This window comes from Phocoena phocoena, chromosome 4 (assembly GCF_963924675.1).
Source record: "Phocoena phocoena chromosome 4, mPhoPho1.1, whole genome shotgun sequence".
Classification (NCBI taxonomy): Eukaryota; Metazoa; Chordata; class Mammalia; order Artiodactyla; family Phocoenidae; genus Phocoena; species Phocoena phocoena.
Window position 1 is genome coordinate 53,625,498 of NC_089222.1, and position 14,968 is coordinate 53,640,465.

Here is a 14,968-nt window from a genome sequence, read left to right on the forward strand (position 1 = left end):
CCTTTTAAATATTTTAAGACAGCTATTATATCTTCCATGAGTCATTCTCTTCTCAAAGGAAGAATTTCTATTTTCAATACACCATTCTGAACACTTTTTTGAATATCCTACCAAACTAAGTTTCTCAGGAAGTATGATCTCAAGAGTTGAACATAACAAATGTTTCAAGTATAGGTTGATCTTTACTTCACAGAACACCACTATAAGTGTCCTCATTGTAGAAAATATTTTTTAAAATAAAATCTATGATAGTATCATCTTCTTTAGTGGCCATAGCACACTAGTAATTCAGGCTGAGACATACTCCTTACTAAGACTCTTTAAAATCTTACACATACAGCCATTAAGGAAATTCTACCTTTACCCTGTCCTTGATAATTTGAGTTTTACCTCATCTTTAGGATACTGAACACTATTAAATGACACTTCATTAGATTCAGCACATTGTTCTAGCCTATGAAGTTCTTTCCATTCAAGAGGAGTGAAATCCATTAAAATGATGAACATCCTTCTATCTTTACCCAGATCATTAACAAAAAATACTGACCAGAGTTAAGTTGAGGACAAAGCTCTGGAGTGATAGGAATAGAAGTAGTATGTATAGTACTGAGAACAGCAATAGATATATTTGCTGAGCACTTGCTATATTCTAGGTTCTGTATTTACACCCCACAACAAACCACCACACACCCTCACAGTACCTATCAATCATTTTCTATGCACCTATTCATTAATTCATTCTTTAAAAGATACTTATTAAAGATCATTTACATACAAGTCACTGACCTATTTGTGATAGAAAAGTGAATAAACTATAGCCTTTTTCACCCATTACTAGCAACCAAATGATTAATTCTTCATCTTGTTTACACACATAGCCTGAGACATTATCAGATAAATTTGAAGAATTGATTTTCTGCCATTTAAAATATTTGAATGACATCATAGTCATCTTTAGTAAGAAAATTGGGGTAATCACCCTAGAACTTCTATTTAAAGATTTCTGAGTGGCTAGAGCTTTGTGGTAAATGGTAGAAGATATCACAAAAAAAGAATGTGGTTTTGCCACTTCAATATTTTCCCCAATTCTTACACTAATCATCTGTCATAATTAAGATGCTGGCTTAGGCAAGACAACCGTACTCTTCAAATGGGATCATTTAATAGAAAAACTACCTCATGAACAAAGTAGAAAAATTGAAATAGTATAACATATTTTACAGTGAAAAGTAAACATGTCTCACTTCAGATCTCAATTCCTTCCCCAGAAACATTGACAGTTACTAGTTTTTATATATATTTCTATGAATATTCCATTCACATATAAACAGGTGCAAATGTGCATTGCCTATGTCTGGACGTGGAGAATATGTATATATTCTTTTTTAACTTATCTGGAAATGCTCCATGGGAGCACAGTAGGTCTGCTTTATGAGATAACTGAAGTAAATAAAAATAAGTTTCAAATTTATCCATGAATCCAAACTACTCTAATCAAAATTACAGCAGAGTATATTTGTTTCTTTCCAGACCTTAGATGGGTAAATGTCAAGAATGACCAAGATCATTTCGAAGCAAAAGAATAAAGAGCAACAACTTCACCTACCATATTTCAAGAGTTACTAATAAGCTGTGGTAATTAAAACAGTGTAGTATCAATTAGGAGAGACAGATGGAGAAAAACAGTGAACTCATAAATAGATCAATGAAAAAGGAGGAATTTGGTGTATGACAGAGCAACATTACAAATCAAGAGGAAAGGAAAAATTCTTCAGCTAAAAGTAGCTACCTACATGACAGAAAATTATCTCTATGTCTTACCACACAAAAATTAATCCCACATAAATTAAAGATATAAATATGAAAAGCAAACTTTAAATGTTTTAGAAGAACACATAAGAAAATATTGTCACATCTTGAAGTAGGGAAGAATTTATTAAACAAGAAATAAAATAGTATAAACTATAAATGAAAGGATAAGAATTGAAATTAAAATCTCAATACCTAAGGTTTTTTTAATGATGACAAGCACACACTGAAAGTAAATATTTACAACATATGTAAGCAATGAAAGATTAATTAATGAGTTGAATAGAAATCTCCTGTAAATAATAGGAAAATAACCCACAAGAAAAATGGGGCTGATGAAATATTGTGGATTGAAAACATGTCTTTGTTTCTTCCCTCTCCCTAATCCTCACAAAAATATGAGAGATGAAAAATACATAAATCCATCAGAACAAGAAGAATAGAAGAAGAGATTACAGATTGGGATTTCTATAAAGCTTTTGGATGATAAAAATTAGATAAATGATATTAAGGAAATAATACGAAGTATAAATAATAACATAAATCAGAATTAGAGAGGTTAAAAAGTGCTTTAATAGAACTCAAGAAATAATTGTAAATAAAAGAAACAATGATTTCAAACGTGAAGATTAAATTGAAAGAAACACAAGAGCAAAGAATGCTTTAAGAAACTTAAAAAATGCCTCAAGACAAATAGAGGTAAAAAGGAGAAAAGGTCCAAAAATAAAAAAGAAAAGAAAGAAGAAAAAGGATTCAAGTATAAATGACAAATAAGGAGGTAGACAAACAAGACTCAACATATGTGTATATGGAATCTTCCAAAAAGAAAACCAAAACAGAGAACAAAATAAATACAATAAAAGTATAATTAAAGAAAATTTTCTCAATGTAATAGAAAAAGATTTGAAATTACATTTTGAAAGGATGTACTGAGTATCTGAGAAAACTGATAAAAAATGACTAACATTAAGACATATTCTATTAAGATTATTGAATATCAAAGAAAAAAATTCTTTGGGCATTCACAGCCACGTAAAAAGATCAAGTCTCTTATGATGGATAGTCTCATAATATAATTAGGTTATCATCAGAGTTTTCAAAAGCAACGCTTTATGCCAGAAGAAAATCGAGTAGCATATGCAAGATGCTCAAGGAAAGAGAATGCGAGCCAATGATTTTTATATTGAGCCATAAACTAACTTTACTTAAGATACAAGTATGAAGGCCATAGACAAATCATTAATGACATTCAAGAGCTTAGGGAATATTGTTTCCATGAACACTTCTTGAGAAATTTAGCAGAAAGTGACCTCAGACAAACAGAAGGATGACACTGATGTAAGGACTTATGATGAACACTAAATATATATTCACTTAAAGAACTATGACTAAATGAGCGTTATAAGGTAGACAGTACATTAGACAATGGCTATATACTTTGACAATGTAGACATAATACATTTATAAAAAATGTGAGAATAGGAAAATCATATGCAAAAATTTGCATTACTTTCAGTAATCATATTGGTGTTGGTAATAGTGCTACTGCTACACTGAAACTGTTACCTGTGAGGAACTGTTACAAGTGAGGAATATTGCGATATGCTAATTCTATCATCCCCACTGTTTTGAGAACCAGCAATAGTTTTTTATGGAATTTTTGAATTTTATTTTATTTTATTTTTTTATAGAGCAGGTTCTTATTAGTTATCCATTTTATACATATTAGTGTATACATGTCAATCCCAATCGCCCAATTCATCACACCACCACCACCCCCGGCCGCTTTCCCCCCTTGGTGTCCATACTTTTGTTCTCTACATCTGTGTCTCAATTTTGCCCTGCAAACAGGTTCATCTGTACAGAACCAGCAATCTTAATGTAGAAGAAAGGATATTCTGATGCAAGATAGGTTAAGTAAAAGCCCTGTGGTTTGGATTTTAAAGTAGAAGTGTCAGAATAAAAACTAAAAAAAAGTTAAGCAAATAATGACCAAGCCAGTAGCAATGAGAATCTCCAGAGCTCACATTGTGGTCTTGAAATAACAGTCACTACTTTAAAAGCAAATCACAGGGAGAGAGAGAAAGAAGGAGAGAGGGAGAAACAGAGAGAGACACCTGGGGAACAAACTGTCCGAGATGAATCTGGAACATCTTGTCAAAGAATTCTATAAATATATCAGAAGGACTCAGGAGCCTCCTTGAAGATCTCACTATCTAAAGATGGGACGATTTGAGTATCAACAAGGATCATTTCAATTGATTGAAACAAATCAAATTGAAATCCATAAGTCAGTAACAGCTAAAAAAAAAAACTCTTCTGTCACTTATGGAGGATAACTGGAATTCAACTCGTTTTGAAAACTGATAAATAAAAGGAAGCATTAAAGAATTTGTCCTATCATTCTTCTATAAACTATGTAATTAGGTAGCCAAATCATAGATGAAAGGAATTTACTCGTTATAGAATTATTTCAGCTAATAAAAGAAGGATCATTGTATTAGAATTTCAGATTTTCTCACTTCCAATAAATTAATGGAGCTAACTATTGAGCATTGGTATCATTATAAAAATAGAAACAACCAGTCATGATGTGCCTCTGGATGGAAATTCATAGCACCAATTCTGAAGAGGTCTTGCACCCAAAAGTGAACCTATATCTGATGAAGTCTCTATGTCCAACTACTAAGAAATACACAGGACAAAGAAGCAGCTTAAAATACACCATGGGGATAAAAACAACAAAATTCATACTATAGGATATTTTATCAATTAAATTTCCTGGCTTCTTCAATGAATAAATTTCAAGAAAAAAATATGGTGAGATATTCTGTAGATTAAAAGAAATTTACAAAAACAAACAAACAAAAAAACTGCTTAGGGAAGTATCCCTGGGTGATAAAATTATAAAGAAAAGCAAGATAGGTAACAAGCACCCAAGATGGTGTTAATTTAAAGGAAAGGAAAGAAGTTGTGATCAGGACGGGGCATGTGGAGGACTTTTGAGGTGGTCTGCAAAGTTTTATTTCTTAATCTGGGTGGTTTTTTCCAGAGTATTTTTCTTACAATGATGTATTATTAAATAAACATTTATTTCATGAGGTTTTGCTGTACCTGTATCATAATTTACAATAAAATAAAAAGAATTATAATAAAAGAGGTAATACATGAAAATGTTTCAGCCTTAAAGGACATGAGTTTATTAAATGAAAGGGCCTACCAACTGTCTAGTATAATGGATGGAAAGAGCACCCCATCAAGGCACACAGTCATGAAATGTCAGGGCATCAGAAGAAAAGTTTCTACAGCTTCCAGAGAGAAAGAGAAGTGGTTCTCAACGTCAGCTCTGGAAACAAATGCCTTCACATTTTTTAGGGGAAATTATGATCTACTTAGAATTTTATATATAAACAAAATATTAGTCCAATGTATCAGTCCAAGAAGACATGGATCCAGGAGACAGAGGGAGGGAAAAGCCAGGACGACTGCTCAGGAGGCCAGAGAACAACCAGTCCCGCTCAGAGTGTGATGCTGGGGACCCCAATAGAGAGGTCTGTAGAATAAAATTGAAACTGATGGAGTATCTGATATGTTTCATCATGTAAAAAGAATGTCATTTGTATGGATTTTATAATTTTTTGCTGAATTTGAGAAGGATGTAGAAAACTAAGCAACAAATAAAATGATCGTTGTTGATACAGAGAAAAACAAAAAGTGCTATAAGAAATGGAATGTAATCCTTGAACATATATTTGTGCACATGAATGGAAGTACACTTAAGGGATAATTCTTACAAGTAGAAAGGTTGGATCAAAGGATATTTTCTCTTTTTTGACTATTTCCTGATTGATTTTCAAAGATGTTATACAAATTTACACTCCCACCAACAGTGTATTAAAGTACCCATTTCCCTCCACTATGGCCAAAAATGTAATTATCACTTTTTTATCTTTTCCATTTTATTATAAGTGGAATGTCATTATTGTATTAATTTGCATTTTTAAATTGAGGTAAAGCATCTTTTCTTATGCTTATAAGCCATTGTATTTCTTTTTATATTAAAAGTCTTTCTTTGTATATTTTTTCTATTTCTTTATTAATTTCTTCATATGGAATTATGAGAGCTCTCTATAGATAAATAAAATCAGTACTTTTTGTCATGCGTGTTGTAAATAATTTTGCTCAATTTTCCTTTGAATTTTATGTTATTTTGTGCTGGGCAGAAATGTTTGTGTTTTGTTATTTAAGTGTGTTGTGTTTCCTTTATATTTTCTGGATTTTGTGTCTTGCTTAGAAATACATTTCGCATTCCAATATTTTTTTTTAATTTGCTCATATTATCTTCTGTATTGACAGTCTCATTCTTTATAGTTCAAGTTTTTGATCCATCTGAAATTTATATTGATGTGACAGGTAAGGAGGAACTTAGGTTTTTGGGGTTTTTTCCCCAGCTAAGTCAAGATTTTAATTCATTTCAGACCTGAGTAAAATGAAAGTTATTGTATTGTGAAACCGAGAACTTTTTAATTTTAGCTACTGAAATCTACAAGACTTTAGAAGAGCAAGATGTTAGCTAAACCACATGTAGGTCGTTACTACCTCTGTCTCCTTCCATGCCTATGACTGAAACCTACCTGTTTCCTTAGTATGTGACATCTTAATCGTCCAACCAGATGGGAAATTCCCAAGGAGTTTATAACTATCTAGCCAGTGAAGGGAAGGTCCTCTGGCTTATGATCCCAGTCTACACATGGGTGCCATCATAGGGCTTTGGGTTATTAAGTATATTTACATCTACAGACCATATTTTCTAACTGCTACTCACTATCAAACTAGCTTAAAAATAACAAATTTGCTGGGCCTATAATCAGAAGAAAATCAGTAGTAAGAAAAGTATTGTGGTGGGTTAGTAGTTTGATCTAGGTTGGAGTCAGGAAAAAGCAACAACAAAAGAATATCTTCACCTGCACCTGGATTTACAGACCTAAACCAAATGCTTAATAAATGTTGCCACAAGATTGCATGGGATGTCTCCCAAGTAGGGTATCTTAAAGACAAGAGTGGTTGTCTTGACATCTTTAAGATACCCTACATGATGGTCTTGAGTTTCTTCCCAAATTGTACAGCAATAGACAGTCCTCTAATCACTTTTTCCCCTGCTACTGAGAAAGATCTTATTTAATTGCTTGCTTAATTTCTTTACCCATTGCCCAAGATGTCTATTGCAACTCTAATTTTCTGGCCATCTTTTTTGAGATTGATTCTTGGGGACCACACTTTGCTAATGCTATATGACTTATAACTATGCTTTTTTACTCTAAGTCCCAAAGAGCTTAAGAACAGCTATTAGCTAATTAAAAAAAAAAAAAAAAAAAAAAAAGAAGAAGTAAAAACTAAAAGGAAGTGATAAAAGAAAGGATCCACATTAGAGTTGGAGAATATCTAATGGAAACTACTTTTGTTCAGATTTCCATGAAGCCTTTTAGCAAAGATGAATGAGCTCATGCCATGAAGCTGTGTATGTTTTAAAAAGTGATAAAAGGTTAACTGGGTACAGTGTGAGCAAGACTGTATATAGAAGGAACCCTTTAGTTGATGATTTAAGTACACTTAATATTCATATATCTTATGTCTACATCAGGTTGCTGTTCTACACAAAGTCTACACAGTGTTTTGGGAGACAAAATAAAAGAGCTTAGCAACGTGTGCACAGTTTATAATAAAACATTTTTGGGGAGTTAGGTGAGGAAGGGAAAGGGGAAAGAACTGGGATGCCCAGCAGATGTGAAAAGATGTGTTAAAGAGACAGAAGTTTAAGTATTTTTCCCCCCGGCAACCAAAAGGTTCTTTGAAGAGTAAGCACATATGTCTGTTTCAAGGGCTCTAAAACTATGGGAAAAGATTGAGGCCCCCCAAAATTAGAGCTGAAGCTGACAAATCATCATTCTTAAGAGGAAGGAAGTAGTCATCAAGACAGTATTCTTTGATAGGATTCAATCTCATCAATTTCCCCTTGAATTTTCCACAGTTCAAATTCTATGTTAAATTACATTTTCTTTCCCTGTCCTAAATCAGAAAGTTCTTTTTACCAAAAACCAAGAAACATAATACTATAGCTCTATATACATTTGACATGGAGGTAACTATGCTAATCTATCAGAAAATATTTTGTCCTTTCTTTGCTATGTGGACCAAAAAAACAGTAAAGTGGAGAGGTGAATTAAGACTCATGAGATTGCTTTTTTCTTGTGAGGATTCAGCCTTAAATATCTTGGTCAAATTGTCAAACCACTCTTCTGTACATTAGAGAAAAAGATCCATCAAGTTGCATTTACGCAGCTAAGGTGACTCCATTGCAAAGGCTACCTTCTACCTACCTTTTTATTTTGGTGGGTTTTTTTTTTTCCTTCTACATAGTTTTGTCTACACTCACCTCTATGCAAATGAACATCTCATTGCAAATCCTGAGTTTCTCCCTCATTTCTCCTGCCCTCCATGGCCCCCAACCTTTCTTTTCCTATTGGTAACTTATTTTGCCCTTTCTCCTCAGATGCACTACTTAGTCTTTCTCACCTCGACTTTACTCCTGAGTGGGTTTTCCTTATTGTTCTCTATAGCAATGCATTTGTAGAGCCCACTTTTAGTGCCCTCCCAGTTAGACAGGTTTCTAAGGAATCTCCTTTCATGTATCTCATATCTATCTCATCTGTAACGTCTTTATTAATCCCCAGTGACATTTTATAGTTTTGACTCTGAATCACTCTAATCTGGAAGTTAAAACAGCCTTCTACATTGTCTCTAAAATCCTATATGATCCAGCTGCTGCTTACCATCAATAAGCTTCTTCATCTTCTTCTCCCAAAAGCCTAGACTTCAACCACAAAGAAATTTTCTGAAGTTCTTCAAATGCATTGTGCTCCTGGTCTCTCTGCTCTGGGTCTTTGCACAGACATCTCCATCTTCCTTCTCTTTGCTTGGCCAACTCAAAGTCATCCCTCAGGACTCAGCTCAGATGGACCACATCCTCTGGGTAGCTCTCTGGTCTTGGTGACTTCTAAACTAGGCAAAAACTGGGCTCTCTGTTTTGTCTCTGCCACAATATAAATCACACTTTACTTGACTGTCTTTCTCTGTACCTTCCTCAAGGCTATAAATTCATCAGTCAGGGACCATCTTCTTTGCAGTTTCACTCCCCACGATTACTGCTCAGTTCAGATTTGGGGAAAGAAAATGACATGTAGGTCCCTGAAAATGACTTGACTATTCTACCTCTGTGATTTTTCACCTGCAGCTCTAGTTGCCTGAACTTCATCCCTACAAATTTACCCTCCCTCCAGCCCTCTGACCATGCCTTCGTCTACTGTAACCCTGCTTATTCTTCCAGGTCAGACTCAGGTGTTCTCTCTCTCATGAGCATTCCCAAATCAGACCCACTAGAATTGATCCGATTTATCTCCTAGCCATGTAACGTGAATCATACATGGCTTTATCATGTACTCAATCTCTTGTTTTTTCTCCCAAAATAGATGGATTAAAAATAGAGACTATGTCTTAAAATATTTGTATTCCCCATATCATCTATCACAGTGTTTTGCAGAGTGCCAGTGCTTAATATGTACTAAATGATTTATTGTAAAATAATTTTCCAAATTTTTCTGTGTTTCCTCTAGAAAATGTTCAGTAATAGTACTTTTCCCCCTTGGGAATTTCTTAATCTTTCCTTTTCTAACAAGGAAGTATGTGAGTTATTTCTATACATTTTCCTTACCAGACTGCAGCAGAAATCCTTCTGAAGATTTGGTGGGAGCAATAGAAATGTGTGAATAATTCTGTTTGGTACAGGTGAAATTGTAATTAGAATTCACATCTGTTCAACTGATGTTTCAAAGACTCAAAGATATCTGGCAGGAACGTTCCTCTCCTCTACTTAAGAGCAATGTGGAGCACATGACTTTTTAACATTTTCTCTCATCGCCAATGTAACCAAAGCCCAACCACCCATCCTTCAATACTCCAGCTCAAATCAGACATTATTTGCAAAGTCTTCCCTGCTTCCTCTAACTTGAAAGTACTCCCTTCCAGCCCTGTATACACACAATATTATATCTATATCTCTCTTATGACAGTCATCTCTTTCTCCCTCATATTTTTGTAAAGATGTATGCCCATGTCTTGTATCCCTTCTGAATTGTGAGCTCTTGGACAGCAGAATTTGTGCCTGATTTGCTATTCCCCTTTGCCCATAGAAAAGTGCCTTGCATTTATGTATTGGTTCTATAGCTTATATTAGCTGTTAAATGGCATGTTGCATATACATGAAGATTATGTGTATAAACATAGTATGTACATACAGTACCCATATTTGTATCTTTGCAGCAGAACTAATATCTATGTTAAGCCAGTCTGATGACCACTGTAAAAGTGAGAGAATCAGATTGATGTTATTAGAGTCTAAATTGCTATACCACACTTATTTTGGTGCCATTATTCTCCCTCCTAAGATGTAACAAAAACCTCAAATCGAATTTTAGTCATGTCTTAGATATCCCTTCATTCCAAAGTCTTCCCTGATTCCCAAAGAAATTCTAGAGTTTTTATTATAATTCCACAGCAGTAATTACAGAATATTGTAGCTGCCCACTCATCTAACTGCTTTGTCTTTCATCTCCTTGAGGGCAGGAACTACATCATCATGTTGACTTTTTTGTTCACACTGCTTAGGAAGATAGCTGTGGTGGATGGAATAATGTTCACCTACCCACCTCTGCCCCCACCAAAGACATCCATGTCCTAATCCCCAGAACCTGTTCACATGTTACCTAATACGGCAAAAGTAACTTTGCAGACGTGACTAAGCTACGGATTTTGAAATGGAGAGATTATCCAGGTGTGACCTCAATGTAATCACAAGTGTCCTTATAAGTGAAAGCCAGAGGCAAGAGAGTCAGAGTCAGAGAAGACGTGTCAACAGAAGCAAAGGCTGGACCAAAGCTACTGATGACCAACATCATCAGTAGCTTTGAAGATGGAAGTGACAAGCCAAGGAATGCAGGCAGCCTCTAGAAGCTGAAAAAGACAAGGAAGTGGAGTCCTCCCTAGAGCCTCCTGAAGGAACACAGTTCTGCCTACACCTTGATTTTAACCTGGTAAGATCCATGTTGGACTTCTAACTTCTGGAAGTGTAAAATAATGTGTTGTTTTAAGCCACCAAATTTGTAGTTAAACGTATACAATAGCCAACACATGGCGGGTGATTCATAAATATTTGTTCACTAAAAGAACCACAGGATATTAGGCCTGAAAAAAATATCTGATAGAGTTAATGGATATGATAGAGGTAATGGATATGGGTAACACAGAGGGTGTGCCTATGAGAGAAGGGCAGGTAAAGGAAAACTTCCCATCGCTCATTGACAGTGAGCTTGTGAGAGAGGTGTAGGTAAAAAAACAAAGCAAAAACAAAACAACCCCCCCAAACTCCCCATTTTATGGCTTAAGCAACTAAATAGATAATAGGAAATATATAAGGAAAGGTTATGATCTTAGTTTGGGACACTTTGGAATTAGGATCACTATGGAACAACCAGATGGAGATATCCAGGAGACAGTGGAAAATATGGTCCAGGAACTCAGAGGAGATCAGATATAACCCAACAGCCTTGGAATATGAGGTTAGAACAGTAAAATAACTGGTGATAAGACTAGAAAAAGGTAGCATGAGGTTTCTTAAATGCCAAGGGAAGCCAAACCCAATTCATCAGAAGGAGGTTGGAATGGCCATCTGGAGGTATTTGGACTTGGAAATGATGACATCAAACTGATGATTTAAGAAGACTCCTGTGGTGGTCTTATGTAAAATAGATTGGTAGAAGGGGAAAATTAAGGCAGAAATACTATTTAGACTTTATAGATCACTTTCAAAGACACTTTCCTATTTGATCCTCACAGCAACCTTGCGAGGCAATTAAGACAACGCATTATCAAAGGCCAACCTTTTTGTTATATCATCAAAAAACACTTGTATTATATTGACAATTATTTCAACTTACTTTTAAAGCTCTGCTTGTAACTTGCAATGTGCTCAGTTTCTTACTACTCTAATCAGTGTATCAGGGTTCTTGGTCAAATTCTTAGTCTCTAATATTCAGGATCTATTTATCAACAGAAAATCAACAGACGTGAATGATTATCATCCATATAAAATATTTCAATCCTTACATAAACCAAGTAGTCCTGAGGGGAAGTGGGGAGAATATTGTATTTTCATTAAAAGATATAATAAAATATTGCTGTCAAACGAGTCGGATCAGGTGTTTTATCACAAATAACTTGTTATGAGAGAGTCATATTAGCCCAACCTTGTGAACTAAGTAAAAGCATTTGGATGAACCAACTGCAAACCTTCTCTATAAAGTCTCTGACATGACACCTTGAGACTTCAATTTTGACTCTAACATCCACCTGACCAGGCTTTAAAATCAAAGAGCTTAAAAATCACATACTGCAATGAAGGAGTCTCTGGGGCTATATTTAGGTGCTGCTAAATCACCAGGAATGATTAGGTCAGAACAAAAGAAAGATAACTGAGAGTGTGCCCAGGTAAATCAGGTTAGGAGCTCAAAATTTCTCACCACTACAATTACCAATTCAATTCTCGCCATTTGATTTATAGAAGGCTGTTCTGAAGCATTCATATGAATAATTCAGCACTTACAGACATGAGAAACAATGTAGGCTTATCTTCACATGGATTAAGACAAGTCCTAAAGCTGATTTCACTATGACTGAAGCTCATCCTGGAGTTTACTTTTGACTCATGTTTTGGTTCTACACCATCATTAATCCAGATAAAACCACTATTTTCAAAATGCAAATATTAGCAATTATTTTAGGGGATCTCAGTGTTTCAGCAACCCAGAAATGGTTAACATGGTCTAGAGCCCTATCGCTCAAAGTACTGTCTGAGGACCAGCAACATCAGCACACATGGGAGCCTGTGAGAGAAGGGAAAACTAGTGACTTCCCAGGACTTACTGAATCAGAGTCTGCATTTTCACAAGATCCCCAGGTAATTCATATCCACCTCACAAATTTGAGAAGCTCTGATCTAAAGCACAGAAATTTCAGAAACTGCTCTGAATTTTATCTCCTAAAATCCTTCCAGCAAACATTTCTATGACATCACAGGAGCTCCAAGCCCATATATATTTCTTATTTCTTTTACTTCTGATCACTTTCCATGAGATCATAAATAGCCAATCATCCAAAGGGTTTCCAGGCTCCTTATACTGGAGCATAGTGGTTGAATGCATGTAAGGGTTTATTTTTTTTCACTAAACACACTTCTCACTTTTTTCCAACTTAAGTTGTACAAATCTTAGTATGGGAAAAAGAGAGAGTGCAGTTGGCAGAAAGAATGTGTTGGGATGAAGTGGAATGCATTACAGGTCAATTTCTATTTCTCCCTAGTTCCACTTCATGGGTAATAATTTCAATTACTGGATGTATGATTTTAACCAATTTATGTTAACTAGATATTCACTCATGAGAAACAGATAAATCTCTGTAATTTAATAAATTACCTACAACTTTATTATTTGTATTTTCTTAATTGGAGATGGCTTGAGTGTGACATTTCCTCATGAGTAGAACAGGTGAGCAGAAGTCTTTCTTGCTGTGTTTCATTTTTGTTTTTCCTAAACAACCAGCAGCTGGTTCTGCATGGGGTGTGGAGCACGTTGGCTGGCGTGGAATCTCCCTGGGGCTACCCTGCCCTGTCTACCTCGATTATCCACTGGTCCTGATCCTGTCTGTTGTCTTCCAGGTCCCCCTCAGTGACTCTCCATCATCAGGCTACTCACTGTAATCATTCATCTCGTCCATATCCTGGATGACCTCATTGCCCTCTGAGTCTTCACTCTCCTCGTCTTAATTACCCTCCTCCTCCTTCTTATCATAGTGTTCTGAGGCTGGCTTGCCAAGAGATACCAAGTTGCTGTCTTTCTGTGTGATGCTCTGGAGCTAGGCTTAGTGCTGCTGTTCCCGCAGCTGCAGCTCTCTCCTCCACCCAGGATCCATTCAGATTCAACCAAAGTGTCTCAGGCACACGAGGCAAGAGCTAGGGCAATAAGGTAGACATGGCTCCTAAATAGTTGTTTGACCTTGGACGAGTCTCTTAACCCCTGAGAACCTCAGATTCATCATCACAGCAGGAAGCAGCAGGCTGCAGTGGTATCTTAGATTATGGCGTTTGCATGGTAGCAGGATGATAGCAAAGGTGAGGAATTTCCAGCTTCCTGCAGGAATGTGCAGTCTCAGCCCAGAGTTAAAGCACAAGGGAAAAGGCATGTGCATACGCTTTGATTCCACTCCCGGTTTTGTTACTGTTTGCAATCCTTTGCCAGCCATGTGGCCTTGGACAATCTTTTAGCCCATCTAAGGCTCTACTTCCTAGGCAGTGTGATGGGGAGAGGTATCTTCACTTATGTTCAGTGTCAGATATGTATCACATGTCTTTATACTCACATGTCACTCTTTCCTCCCAACAATTCTGTAAGACTAATTTTTAGCCTTAATATGAGAAAACTGAGGCTTAGAGGGATTAAAGAATTATCCCAAGATCCCATAGCTTACAGATAGCTGAGAAGGAAGTCAAACTCAGGTCTGACTGACTCTAAGACCATATAAAAGATCTTTTTTTTTTTCTTTACACCAATGCAGCCTACTGATATAGGATGTTGTGATATTCAAATGAATTTTTGTAAATTAAAGAACTCTTTAAAAAAGCAAAACATACAGAAAGATGTGATTGTAATACTTTAACTAACTTCATTTTTATTTTAGTAGGAAAGCAAAAAGTCTCAAGCCTTGTCCCAAAGATGCTGCCAGTCTGGCTGTGACAAAGCCTAATAAAACAGATAATGGATATACTATATCATATACATTTAGTTCATTGACCTAAGTATGTAGTAAGAGTGGCTGGGTTTGATTTTGTAAGAGATACAAAGATGAATAAAATAGGCTCCTTCCCTCAAGGAAAGAATATCATACTATAGTAAAGGTGATATGTAAAGAGCTTGTTGCAGAGCGACGGGTGCGGAGGGCAAAGCGGGGAGATTCCTGCACAGACGATCGGTGCCGACCAGCACTCACCAACCCG

At 35.8% G+C, this 14,968-nt stretch overlaps 1 pseudogene; it reads right to left on the reverse strand.

Moving 5' to 3' along the window:
* Positions 1-13,573: 13,573 nt before the first annotated feature.
* On the reverse strand, positions 13,574-13,948 carry LOC136121971 (anaphase-promoting complex subunit 15 pseudogene; annotated as a pseudogene).
* Positions 13,949-14,968: the final 1,020 nt, after the last annotated feature.